The sequence below is a fragment of the Fringilla coelebs genome (assembly GCF_963513975.1).
Source record: "Fringilla coelebs genome assembly, chromosome: 13".
Lineage (NCBI taxonomy): Eukaryota > Metazoa > Chordata > Aves > Passeriformes > Fringillidae > Fringilla > Fringilla coelebs.
Window position 1 is genome coordinate 9,773,057 of NC_140039.1, and position 12,564 is coordinate 9,785,620.

General features: G+C 36.2%; 1 protein-coding gene across 1 annotated transcript in view; it reads right to left on the reverse strand.

Annotated features, from left to right (window-relative positions):
- ERC2 (ELKS/RAB6-interacting/CAST family member 2) overlaps window positions 1-12,564 on the reverse strand; it is a 402,854-nt gene that overhangs the window by 217,039 nt on the left and 173,251 nt on the right. The window lies entirely within an intron of this gene.

Here is a 12,564-nt window from a genome sequence, read left to right on the forward strand (position 1 = left end):
TTGCTTGTCAGGTTTTATGACTCTGGTTTTTTCAACAAGACAAATTTCAGTTTTGAGAAGTTGTTTTTTTTTGTTTGTTTTTTGTTTTTTTGATAGCTTCCTTTATCCTGCTGTTTAATTGTGCTGGTTTCCGTTTGGTCTTATTAAAGCAGTTTATGATAGGTGGTATCCATTTCCTCTGAGCCCGTATAATTTTCTTTAAATAGCCTTCATGATGCCTGTAAAGATTTTATTCCTTTGACTGTCTTTTTTAAATGCTTTTTGACGTCTAACAGCAATATGGATGCTGAATGTGACTAAGAATAAAAGTCTCAGAAAATGCAGACTTCCATTGGTTCATATTTCAAATATTAATCCTGTGAAGTAGAGATACTTTCCAGAAACACACACACACTTCGACATTAACAGTAGTCTACATAATTTGTAAAATTCCTTCCGGATTCATACTACAGCTGACATATTCCTATTATGAATAGATTTTGTTCAATCATATTAAAAAAAGGTAGTGGAAAAGGAGGGGTTTTTTTCCCTTGGGAATACATATTCAGTGCTAAATATCTCAAATTTTCATGTAAATACCGAGCTATTTTTCAACATCCTAAGATTTTGAAAAACATTTACTCGCTCACTGAGTTCAATACCGATTACACTTTCCTTTAAAGCACAAATGCTATAGTTACATTCTGCCTGATTTACTGGCTTTCAATCACTACTTGAAACATCTGGCCAGCTGTTTTATACTCGAGAACTAGTTTGGGGAACAATAAATTTGAGAGGGAAAAATTAAGAAAGCAAATGACAAAACAGAACATAAACTCTATCAGACACACCAGGACCTTCAGAACCTTGCTAGATAACACAGGTTTATACTTGCTTTATCCATATCATAGAGAACAAATGAAGAAATGGTCACTGCACATGTGATAAAACCTGTGGAGCAGAATTTAATACATGTGCACCAAGGAGATTTCTAGGCTACCCATTAAAACTACTTCTTTCTTTCTCAGAACTTTCATGTAGCAATACTAATCCAATACCTCTTCATTGAAAAAGATAAGGAAAACAAATATACTACATAATAGCCCAGCTGCAGCCTCCTCACTGCCACCAGCACCAGCATGTGTACAGTCCCTGCTGCTCCTGGTATGACCAGGAGAGTGCTGCTGCAGGGCAATTCTGCACGGGGAAAGGGCAGAAATAAATGTTCTTCAAAGATCTTCACAGGTCTGCTATCATGTCCTGGCTTCTCAAAGCACCATAGTACAAAGAACAGGGAAATTACAATTCGTGGAATTATCCAGGACAACAAGTACATGAAACTTTCCCTTTTAAGGAACATTTTCAGGATGCATGACACATTATTTCACTTGACTGTCCTCTGGATAATTTGGGTTTTAATTTAACAGGTACTTCATACACATTTCAATTACAGCATCACACAATCCCAAATATGCTGAGTTGGAAGGGACCCAAAGAATCTCTGAGTCCAATCCTGGCCCTGCACAGGACCATCCCCAAGAATCACAGTGTGTTCCTGAGAGCACTGTCCAAATACTTCTTGAACTCTGACAGCCTTGGGGCTGTGACCACTGCCCTGGGGAGCCTGTTCAGCTCCCAGCCAAGAGCCTCTTTCTAATATCCAACCTAAACCTTCCCTGACACAACTTCAGGCCATTCCCTCACATCCTGTCACTGCTCACCAGACAGAAATCAATTAAATAAGAAAAGAATGCAATTTGCAGTTGAAAATTGGAATAGAGCATCTTAGAGCACCAGCAATACCCAAGTTAGCATATGTTAGCCAGCTAATCATAGCTTATAATTCATATCTAGCAGAACGGATCTAGGATACCTTCACCCAGGTGTCTATTTAATGTCTTCACAGCAAAGATTTCAATGCAGGAATCTACTAGGTGATGTTTTATTTGATAGATTCCTAGTATTCTTGTGCTGCACTTACCTCAAACTGAGAAAAAAGACACCAAAGAGGAGTTCAAGTTGCTAGTTATCCTGCTTATGACACTAATTATTTTAGTGTTTATCAGTTTCATAAGAAAAAGGTTCACAAAGCCATCGTGTAAAAAAGATCAAAGCCTATGTTGAAAGCACAAGAGCCAGACAGCAACCTCTGAGCAATCTTTTCTAATGTCTGTATTAGGAGAAATAATTATATTTGCTAGGACTTGGCAGCCAAATGTTCTTATAAAAGAACACCCAGACAGAAAAGCCAATTTTGACAAGCCTTACAGCTGAAGGACTTTCTCACAAATTACAATTCCCATCAACAGATCAGATGTAAATGATGAATGACAATGGACTGTTTCCATTTTTACTTGAGATCTGCTTTCTCAATGACCTTTTAAGTTTATTTTTTGTCTGTAAAGGGTTTTTTTAATTGTTTTTTCTTCATGTGAGAAATCTTTGTCTGACAAGGCAGTGGCAAAAATTGCATTAACTTTTGTAGAGCCAGGAATTCGCCCCATATGCAGGAACACACAAAATTCTTTCTTCAAAATGAAGAGACTGTAGCACTCATGTGACACACTATTCACATTGTTATAATGTCCCTTTCAAGTTTAAAAAAACAAAGAGAAGGAGGGGATCACAAACACCTGGCTTTTATCTCTGAAGGAACTTCTAGATGGCTAAATTATGGTCGTTCTCAATATGACAAAGGTATGTGACAGCTAAAGAGGAGGTGTAAAATGCTTCTTTCATTATGCCAATATGCAACTGTGAAAAGAAACATAACTATCTAATGCCAAATAATATTGCTCAATAAAACTCCACTAAAGAACAAATGAACTAGAAAAAGCATTTCTAATTCATGTCACTAAAATGTCATAGAAATACAAAGAGTAACCAAAAATGTATTATTAAAAGGAAATATGAAAAATCTGTATTCTGTGCATAGTTGGGACTTTTCAGATTCAAAGTTCACCTTTTTTTAGCTCATCTACATTGGACTAATACTTTTAAAAAAGGTAATTTTTTCCCTATTTATAATTTTTAAAGGTGTCATAGGAAAAAAGCTCTAATTGTATTAAGACATTTATTTAGTGAAAAGATTGATATTCAACAATATCCCAAATCTGTCAAGCTTTCTCCAAGGTGTTTGTAGAGGAATCTCTGTCAGATGCAGAAAGCTAAACAGACTTTCCCATGGAAAAGGATAAATGGAAAAATATAAACAGACGTAATGGATCAAAGAAATGCTTGTTAAGGACCCTAGCTGTAACTTGAAAGAAAAACCTTCTATAAAATTTAATATGCTGCACTGCAGTGTTTGTTGTTGAATTATCTGATTATCTTGACAATTCTGCTTAAAAAGACAGCTGCCTCTAAACTGCAAGTATCAGTACTCTTCTATTTCTTCATGTGCAGATATTATTCACCATCCTCTGAGAATCAAGAGACTACTAAATCACAAAATAACCAATATGATATGTTGTTTCCCTTGTCTTTCATGGCCTAAACAGAAACTTTTGATCTCTCACTGGACTAAAAACTGTATCAACTTCACCTGCACTAAGTACCTCAATCAGTAACAATTCATTAGCAACATTTTTACTGTCATGAGTAAAATATTCTGAGTCAACAGTTCAGACAAGTAAAGGGAATATTGGACCGACAAAGTCTGTGCTCCTTAATTGTTCCATCACCCATCTGGGACACTTTGCACACAACCTTTATTTCTTATGCCTCAGTTTCATTCAATATATTACTGACAAGTCTATTCTTCAAGATACTCTGAGATCTATTAATAAAGCTATTTTTGTGAAGTTTGGAAGTTCTTAATTTAACACCAAATTTTTTTTTTTATCTTTTTTTTTTACCTCACAAACATATTTGGCCCTGGATTTCTCTACTGAAAGAGCAGTTTGTCATCTCTCACAAAAAAGCTTCTCAGAGTAAAGAGGGGGTCACAATAAATAATAATAATTTCCAATTTCCACTATATATGAAGGTGTTTTGCCTTCCTTCACTTTCCAGTCTGTACATAAGAGAGTCTATAAATAATAATGTATAAGGCTATTACAGAATACTCATAATGAGAGTTAAATATAAATTGGTTTACTAACAACCAACCAAAATAGTTCTACTTAGACTTACTCAAGCAGAAATTTTGTTGCTGACCAAGTGTATTAGTACCAGACTTCAAAATTATCTGTGAAGAGTAACAAACAGCAGCAGCAGCTCTCACTGGTTACTAGGCAGGTAAATTCAAAACCAAATTATGGAACTAGGTAGAAATCTGAGCTTGATGCAGACCACAAGAAGGTTTTTGAAAACCTTTTTATATTTTCATCCAGCCTATCAAGCTTTCAGCAAAAATGTTATAGCTTGTGGTGGGCTACAAACATAAGGAAGTATATGGAGGGAGTTTGCACAGAAGTTAGGTAATTGGTTAGGTAATAGAACATATTTACCTTTTTTGCTTCTTTATATAGAGAAAAACAGCTTTCACTATATATCTATAGGTAACATTTTTAAACAATGCCTAAATTGGAAAATCTGGGCTAATACTAATTGCCATTACACTTCTTTTATATTACAGGGTTACAGATCCTATATTCATCTTATATTGAAAGCAGCTACACAAATAGGGTCAGACATTTTATTGCAATTTCACTTTGTAGAATTTCAATCTAAATCATTGCTTTTGTCATTGATTATAATTTATGTCATATAGAGTGTTTAAATACATAATTTAGTAACATATTAGATGAGCTGTAACTCAATGTAAAAGCTAAAAATGAGCTATATGTGGAATGCTATATTGGACAGTCATGTGCTGAAATACTAACATCTAATATAATGAGGTTATTGATGTAGAGTTGACATATAACTTGATTTGCAGATGCCCTACTGACTAACCTTTTGCAACTATATCTCAGTGTAAACCTGTGGTAATTATTGCTGGGTAGGGAGAGTTGGTTTAACTGAACTATTTCTTTTGATGCATGTGAATGCAATTGCCCCCTGGAGACTACAGGAGTCCTGCATGTGTGAGTTATTACATATTGAGGGGGAGAAAAGAAAGTTGTATCACATTAAATTTTTTTCTGTTTCCTATTGTTGCAGTTTTGTTTTTTTCAGTGCTTTGCCATATATGCTCTTTTCAACTAAGAAAACATAATAAAGCACATAGTAGAAATAACTGATTTAATTTAAACATAAAGTACTTGTCTATAGTTGCAGTTCACAGATTTCTAAGTAACTGCGAATCAGGAAATCCAGGTTTTATTCCTGGGTAACTAAAGCCAGGAAATTAACATTACATAGGCAATACTGAAAAAACTGACTTAACTGTAGAAACTGAGAAAGATGAAAAAGTCAGTATTCAGACTGTCTGATATGAGATACCTCACAAGTCTTTGTAATAATGCAAAAAGTGTATTAAAATTATATGTGCTTGCATAAAACCCCAAAATTAATAGATTGTGATATTTCTAAGAATAAAAATTATGTTCTTTTATACTTACTTGTATAATGGAACACACTAGTCAAAAGAAAGGTTATGACAACTGCATAGAACAGTTTTGCTGATAATGCTTTGCCAACTACATTTTTTTTCATATTCTATGTGGTTAGACCAACACAGCACAGAACACTGCAGGACTTCTGTCAATCCACCACTTCTGACAACTCACCAATTATAACAAAGAAAAAAAAAAGTTAAGAGGCTCTGATTCTAGCAGAAATTGGTCTGCAAGTGAGATTTTCACTTATTGTCTACAGGGACATTTTATGACAGGAGTGGTTTTCGCTTCTGGGGATTACACTGCACAATGAAAACAAATGTCAAAGTAAATCCCCCCAAAAAACCCACTTCTGGTATTGATCCTCAGACCTACCAATCAACCTTCCTGCCCTCTGTACATTCTCAAGTACCATTCTTCATCTGAAACCTTTTAGAAATATTTTCTTCAACATAATCTTAAACTACTGGCTGAAGTTCAACACACGTTTCAGCAACACATATGGAATTTATCCACAGCATAAGGAACTTCCACAGGCCAAGGAAAGAAAATTCCTAAATGTCCATCCATGCTTACAATCTGAATTTATATTTATATTATGTTGGAAATCTGAAGATAAGTACACTAGCAGTGTCTTGAATAGTCTTACATGTGTTTCAGTGGATTATCCTGAGATTTGTAAGTACACATTCCTAATGTGGTAATAATTTTTTAATACATTGCACTAGAGCATCACAGCTTTACTGATTTTTTTCCTATCTCCTGGTCTCCACTACTACACTTGTGGGGTTTTTATTGATTCATTATCAATGAGTACAGAAAAGACTTTTGTTAGATGTCTATTAAAAATGTATGATCAGCTCATTGAAAACAACCATGTCAAGAAAATGCACTTCCTGCCTTTTTCCTAGATATTTACTAGGAAAAAAAAGGTCCCCTGAACTGTGTGAAGTTTACAATATGCTACATATTTTGCTGAAGGCTGAACATTTTTGAACTTGTAGTTTCTCCTACACTCTACCTTGGCAAAATCCACCTACAGAGAAGCATTAGAGAGTTAGAGGAAACAGAGAATGCCAAAGTACCCATGAACATATCACTACTGCTCACAATTGTGCACTTTGCTGAGTCCTCCCCATTTTCTAGTACATAACTCTTGCTTTCTAAGGGTGAAGCTAACTGATAAAAACATGAACATTAATTTTCTTACAAATTGACTAAACTTCAGTTTAACCACTCAAATACAAAATGTTACAGTCCCCAAAGAAACTGTAGTTGAAAACATACATAAAATAAGAGCATACAATACCAAATGCCAGTTTTAAGGCATTAAAATGAAGTGAATCATGTAGATAAGTTAGAGAAAACAGGCATAAAATACTGACTTTCTCATTTTTTCATATGCTCATTCATTAACATAATAGACTATATAGAGAGAACTTAGCCAAAAATATTTCAAAAATTGCTTACTTGCACTTGAAATTAACTCACTTGTTAAACAGTATTTGCAACAGCTTGAACAAATAAACCCATTGAGAAAAAGAAACCAAAAAATTTAGAGCGAAACTTTGGAAATAAAATTGTTGCCGAGATTATTTCTGTATGGGCTGCAATAGTAAAGTGGATGTCTGTAACACAAGATGGTCACAGTCTTGAATCTTAAATGTCAGATGCATCATTACACTTCTGCTTTAATCATAGAAAAGTTCTGGTAAAATTAAGTTTTTAACTCATTACAACCATAATAAAAATTAATTTCTATTCTGCATTTTCCCCAAACAAGGCCATGGGTACTTTTAAGGGAGAACTTAGTTCTCACTGGTGCTTACCCCACCTTCTGAATTTCCCACTGAACTGCCTCCAACAAACACCTTACACAATGACTGAAGGACTTGGTGCATCTGACTCTTATGCAGGCTTACAAAACCACCAACTTTTATTTAAAATATTCATATCTGATAGCAGAAATCTTAGGGAGAAGGAAGACCTTCACAAGCATTGCAGTTCATATCTCATCTCCCTCTTGTCTCTGAACATATTTCAAAAGTGTATCCACAATATATCTCATCTGTGTGTTCTGATTGCTCATATTATTAAGAAAGGAAAATCGAGAGAGGTCACCTTGTTCCCCTCATCCTCTGCCCACAACAGAATGAGAGGTACCCAGAAATTCTGCAACTCTACACATCAGAGGTAGACCACAACTCACAATTCACACAGGCACATCATAGAAATCACAGGAGAGGTGTAAACAGGTAAAATCCCTATATTACCTCTGTCTGCCCCCCACAAAAATTACCAGCCTTTTAAAGACAGAAACATACAGAACCCTGAGAATTATTAAACACTGAGAATTATTAAAGCTGTCCAGAAATGTATTGGTCCACCTTAGGACAGATGCTTAAATTAGAATTTACCTTTAATACAATAGCTCACGATTTTAACCTCTTAAAAGGTTGTGTTTTGTCACTGCATATGAATTCAGCAGTACTAATACAAAGCTGTGTGTTTATGCAATGAATTCTCTCCTGCCTTGTGTCAGCTCCATACACTAATGCCTGTCTGCATAGCAGTCAGGACTGCTTCCTCTGTCTCTGAACTGATTACACTGCTCTGTTCATTTTTGTTTGCAAGACTTCATCTCACTCCCTAGCTTCCTCTTTTTTATTTATATTATAGTATCAAAGCTTTTGAGACAATGCAGTAGGAAATACACTACATTAAGAGAAGTCATAGCAAATTTATAGTAAAGTCTGATATACCCCTTGTTTAGGCCATGCTGTTTTATAAGACACAGAAATAACATACAGCAATGCGCAATGTCTTAGGTACATTTTGGATTTTTAGATCTATTATGGAATTGAGGATTATATGGTAAAGCCCACAGTGACAAATAAAGAAATGCAGGGTTAAGGATTCATGCTGACTAGCTGTGAAACCTCTTGGGAGCTATTTTCAGTGATTAAGACATCACAGATATTCACATGGCAAGAATCAGAAAGCAGTAATATTAACTAGCCAGTTTTTTTTATCTCTTTTGACAGGACTTCCTCCTGATCATGCTTTATTCATTACCTAAGACTAAATTTCCAGCCAGTACAGAGCTATTGGAAAACAGGAACTCTTGCCTTGCCTCACTATATCCCATGAAAAAGCATGACTGACAAGCTGAACTCTGCTTAAAAAGTGAGGTATTTACACCTGGAAAATGTACATGTGTACACAATCTGTTCTACAGTACTGCAGGCATAAACCATTGATCAAGCTGCCTGTATATGATATTTGAAATCAATGAGAACTACACATTGTCTCACTCAAAAACAACTTTGTTAGTGAAATATCTCTTTTCCACATGTGGATTTTCAGCCAAAGAAAACCCAAGCTACCTCAAAGAGAATTGTGACAAATTACCCAAACATTTAAAACATAAGGAGAGTCAAGAACTTTGCCAGCAGATGAACTGGAAGAAAGGGGGGAAACCCAGAAGCTGCAGATCAGGGCAGAATAGGGTATTAAACTTATTAAGCTTTTTTTCAGGTTCATCCCTGCACCTTTTTTTGTGACACATATGTATTGGACAGTTTGCATAAAATTTAAAAAAAAGTAAGCGTTTCTAGACTTAGATCACTTATTGATATATTACATCTATGAAAAGCATAATTAGACAACAGTGTATATTCAATTCCCTTTGAGGCCATGAGACACATGGGAATACTCTTATTGCACCCTCATTGCTTACTCTAGAGAAACAAAAAGACTTTGTTGTTGTTATTCCAGCAGATTTGAAAATCAGAATCAAAACCAAATGCACTTAAGTTCTCAATGTTATGCAAATGTTTCCTTTCCCAATTCTACTGAGGTACCAGTGTTCCTGGAAGAAACATGTTCCACACAAGAATCAAGAAAAAAAAAATTAATCTAAAGGAATAAACAAGTCTCACATCTAAGGTTTCAAGATCCTGTAGAGACTTGAAGAATTATGCACAAATCTATACATGGTATCTGTATATTTCTTAGCTCAGTGTTTCTCAAAAAGGCTTATCATTTTTAAGACAGACCAAAAAAAGAGAGAAAAATGAAAGCATGTTAGATACACCATTCTCAAAGAAATTCATGATAAAGTGTTCAAGGTCCAGCTCTCCTGCTGTGATGCTTTGTGTAATATATGACCATCATGTCTGGCAAGATTTGCACAGGTCTGCCCTTGATTTGTGTTAGGAAAAAAACAGAAAACCTCATAACTATTCTTCATTCCCAAGAATTAATCTGGCTTCCTGATGTTTCCAATTTTACAGTGATCCAAAGAGCCCCTCAAAACCACACCTGAAGCATCACTCACAATTACAGGTGATAGCTGAGGCAGACGAAAGTGAATTCCCTCCCCAGGCATCCCAGAGCACTCTCCATCACAGCAGTGGCCCTGGAGTGCTGTGGGATGGGGCCACAGAGACTCAAACTTGCCCTGCAAGCACTGACACTGGCACATGAACCAGCTTTGAGAGGTTTTTACCTGACACCAATACACATGGTGCTACAAGCTCCAGGAACAAGCACACACTATTGAAGCTTCCAAGAAACTCCAGCCTTCTGAACCTCTGCACAGCCATCAGAAACAGCTGATGGGTACAGCTTCAGCCCTGTGGGAGCTGTACAGAAAAGGTGGCACTTGATCACCTCAGTTTGCCCTGGGCAGCCCCTGGATGGTCCATGGACAACCCTGCTCACTTTCTTATTTCATCTTTTCCACTACTTCTGCAAAAGGGACTGAGACTTGGCTGCAGTAAATGTAATTTGACCAGTCTGACTGCTCTTCAGTTCTCAGCTGAGCTTATCACAGCCAGCCAACAGCCAGCTTATCACAGCTAGCCAACAAATACAGTCATTACATCAGGCCAGAGAATTTTAGGATACACTTTTCCCCTAACAGCTCAATACATCATTCACAAATGTAACAAGTACACCGCAGACACAGTGTGTTATAAATGCATATAAATGCAGAGTGTTTCCACTAAAAACAGAAGTTATTAAGAGCAGTAAGAAAAGGTGGTCAGGTCCCTATGGTTTACTAAGATGTTAATTGAACATTTATTGAAGCACCAGCTAATACTGTTTTTAATTAGCAGATGCATAATACTCCGAAAAGTTTTTTTCAAAGTATGTCACAGCATTTGTCTCCCCAAAAATGCTGCCTCATTTAAATCCTTAGATCACTGCTGTTACTTTTTTACACAAGCAAACTCCATGAAGGAGGAAAGATTGTTCTTAAATTATGAAAAAAATTTCCTTTCTTTATCAAGGCTAAGTGACTGGAGGATTAGAATTTGTTTGGCTATACAACAAGTCAATCACCAGCTTATCAGATTCATGTAAGACTTGATGCTCTCACCTAGCATTTGAAATTACCTTACACATAAAAAACAAACTGTACCAGTTTAAATACTTTCCCAGCAGCAGAATAAATGTGCAGTCATGTCACCTGCACTGTGACATGACTATTCAATGTCCCAGCATTTACTTTATTTGCAAGATTTACTACATTGTTTTTGTAGAGCAGCAAAACCTTGCAAAATCTTACAATCCCAGGGAAACTCAAGCTTCCATGCACTCTTCAGCACTTAACCACTTCAGTTAAGAAATGCTTGAGAAGAAATAAGGCAAGGAAATTGGAAGTGTTTGACAGAGGAAATACAACAACTGTTTGTAGCAGCAAACTGATAACAGCAGCTGATTGCCTGCATGGCAGAGAAGGCAGGATCATCCCTGCCAGCAATCCAGCAGCACAGACAACCAAGGTCCCCCCTTTCTCCTGCTGTTCTTGCAGCTACAGGGAAGGTAATATATTACCTAATATATATATATTACTGAAAGTAATATGCTGAAGGACATAATTTAAAAATATTGACATTTTAAGGCATAGTAACAAGAAATACCTGTTCTTGGTTAACTCATATCCAGAAACTGTTCCTAGTGTATAGATGCTTTACAGGAAGTGAATGGAACAGAAGAACTATACACCAAACAGGTATTTTCTTTCTAAATTCAAGCCATTCAGCCACACCACCTCCATTTGCTAGACCCAATCTCATCTCACAAGTAGAAACCTCCAAGTATAGCAGTTACATCAGGGATCCTGAGAATGGCTTCTGTTCTCCAGTCATCACCCCACTGTAATAGATTTCCAAAATACTGAAAAATAAGTTTAATTTATTCTCTTTACTGAACCACTATAATTACAAGTAGCTGCTCAACGCTGAAATTTAATTTTGATATATCATATTGGCAGACCAAATCCTTCACAAGCTTTTATTGCTCTGTCCTGTGCACTGGAATGCATGGTGATGCAATCAGTATGTAATGACCAAGGCTGTAAAGTAAACATAACACTGCACAGATGCATAAATAATGTATCATTTCCTGAACTTGATTCTGACATAAAGCTTCACCAACACAAGCCTAAAGAGAGATGTGGTGTTAATTTTTCCATTTTGCATATAGGAACACATGAGAAATACAACCATATGAAGCATGAGAGGGTCAAATTCCATCCACTGGAAATTTTCCAGAAACACATTATATTAACCAGATCAAGGCAAAATTGATATTTTGCACTGTAAATTGCCTATAAACACTGGGCATGGAGACATTGATGTTGTCAACAGAAATCAGCACTTCTCTTCGTGGTTTTTCACACTCAGATCTCAGAGAATACTTAAGTCAAGCATCAAATTTGTGGCCTTGAATACAAGTTCCCTGGTATGTTATGTATCACTTAAACAGATCAGTTTAAGAACATTCATTTCTCAACCACCAAACTCAGTAACTTACAAACTGTAGAAATTCTCCAGGAATAAGGATCAAAGTCTATCTGAAACATTGAAGCTATATACTTGAACCTTTTCTTTCCAACTGTAAGAAAGAACAGTTGCTGATGTAGTAACTTTGCAGAGGTCCTCAAATTCTTTGGTTCTTTCCTTACTCTAAAGAGGAAAGATTTCATGGATACAACTGAGGTGAGCAGTGCATCCTCTGGCAGAAAAGGAAGGAACCATCAGCTCTTTGTGGGAACAGATTCATTACACAC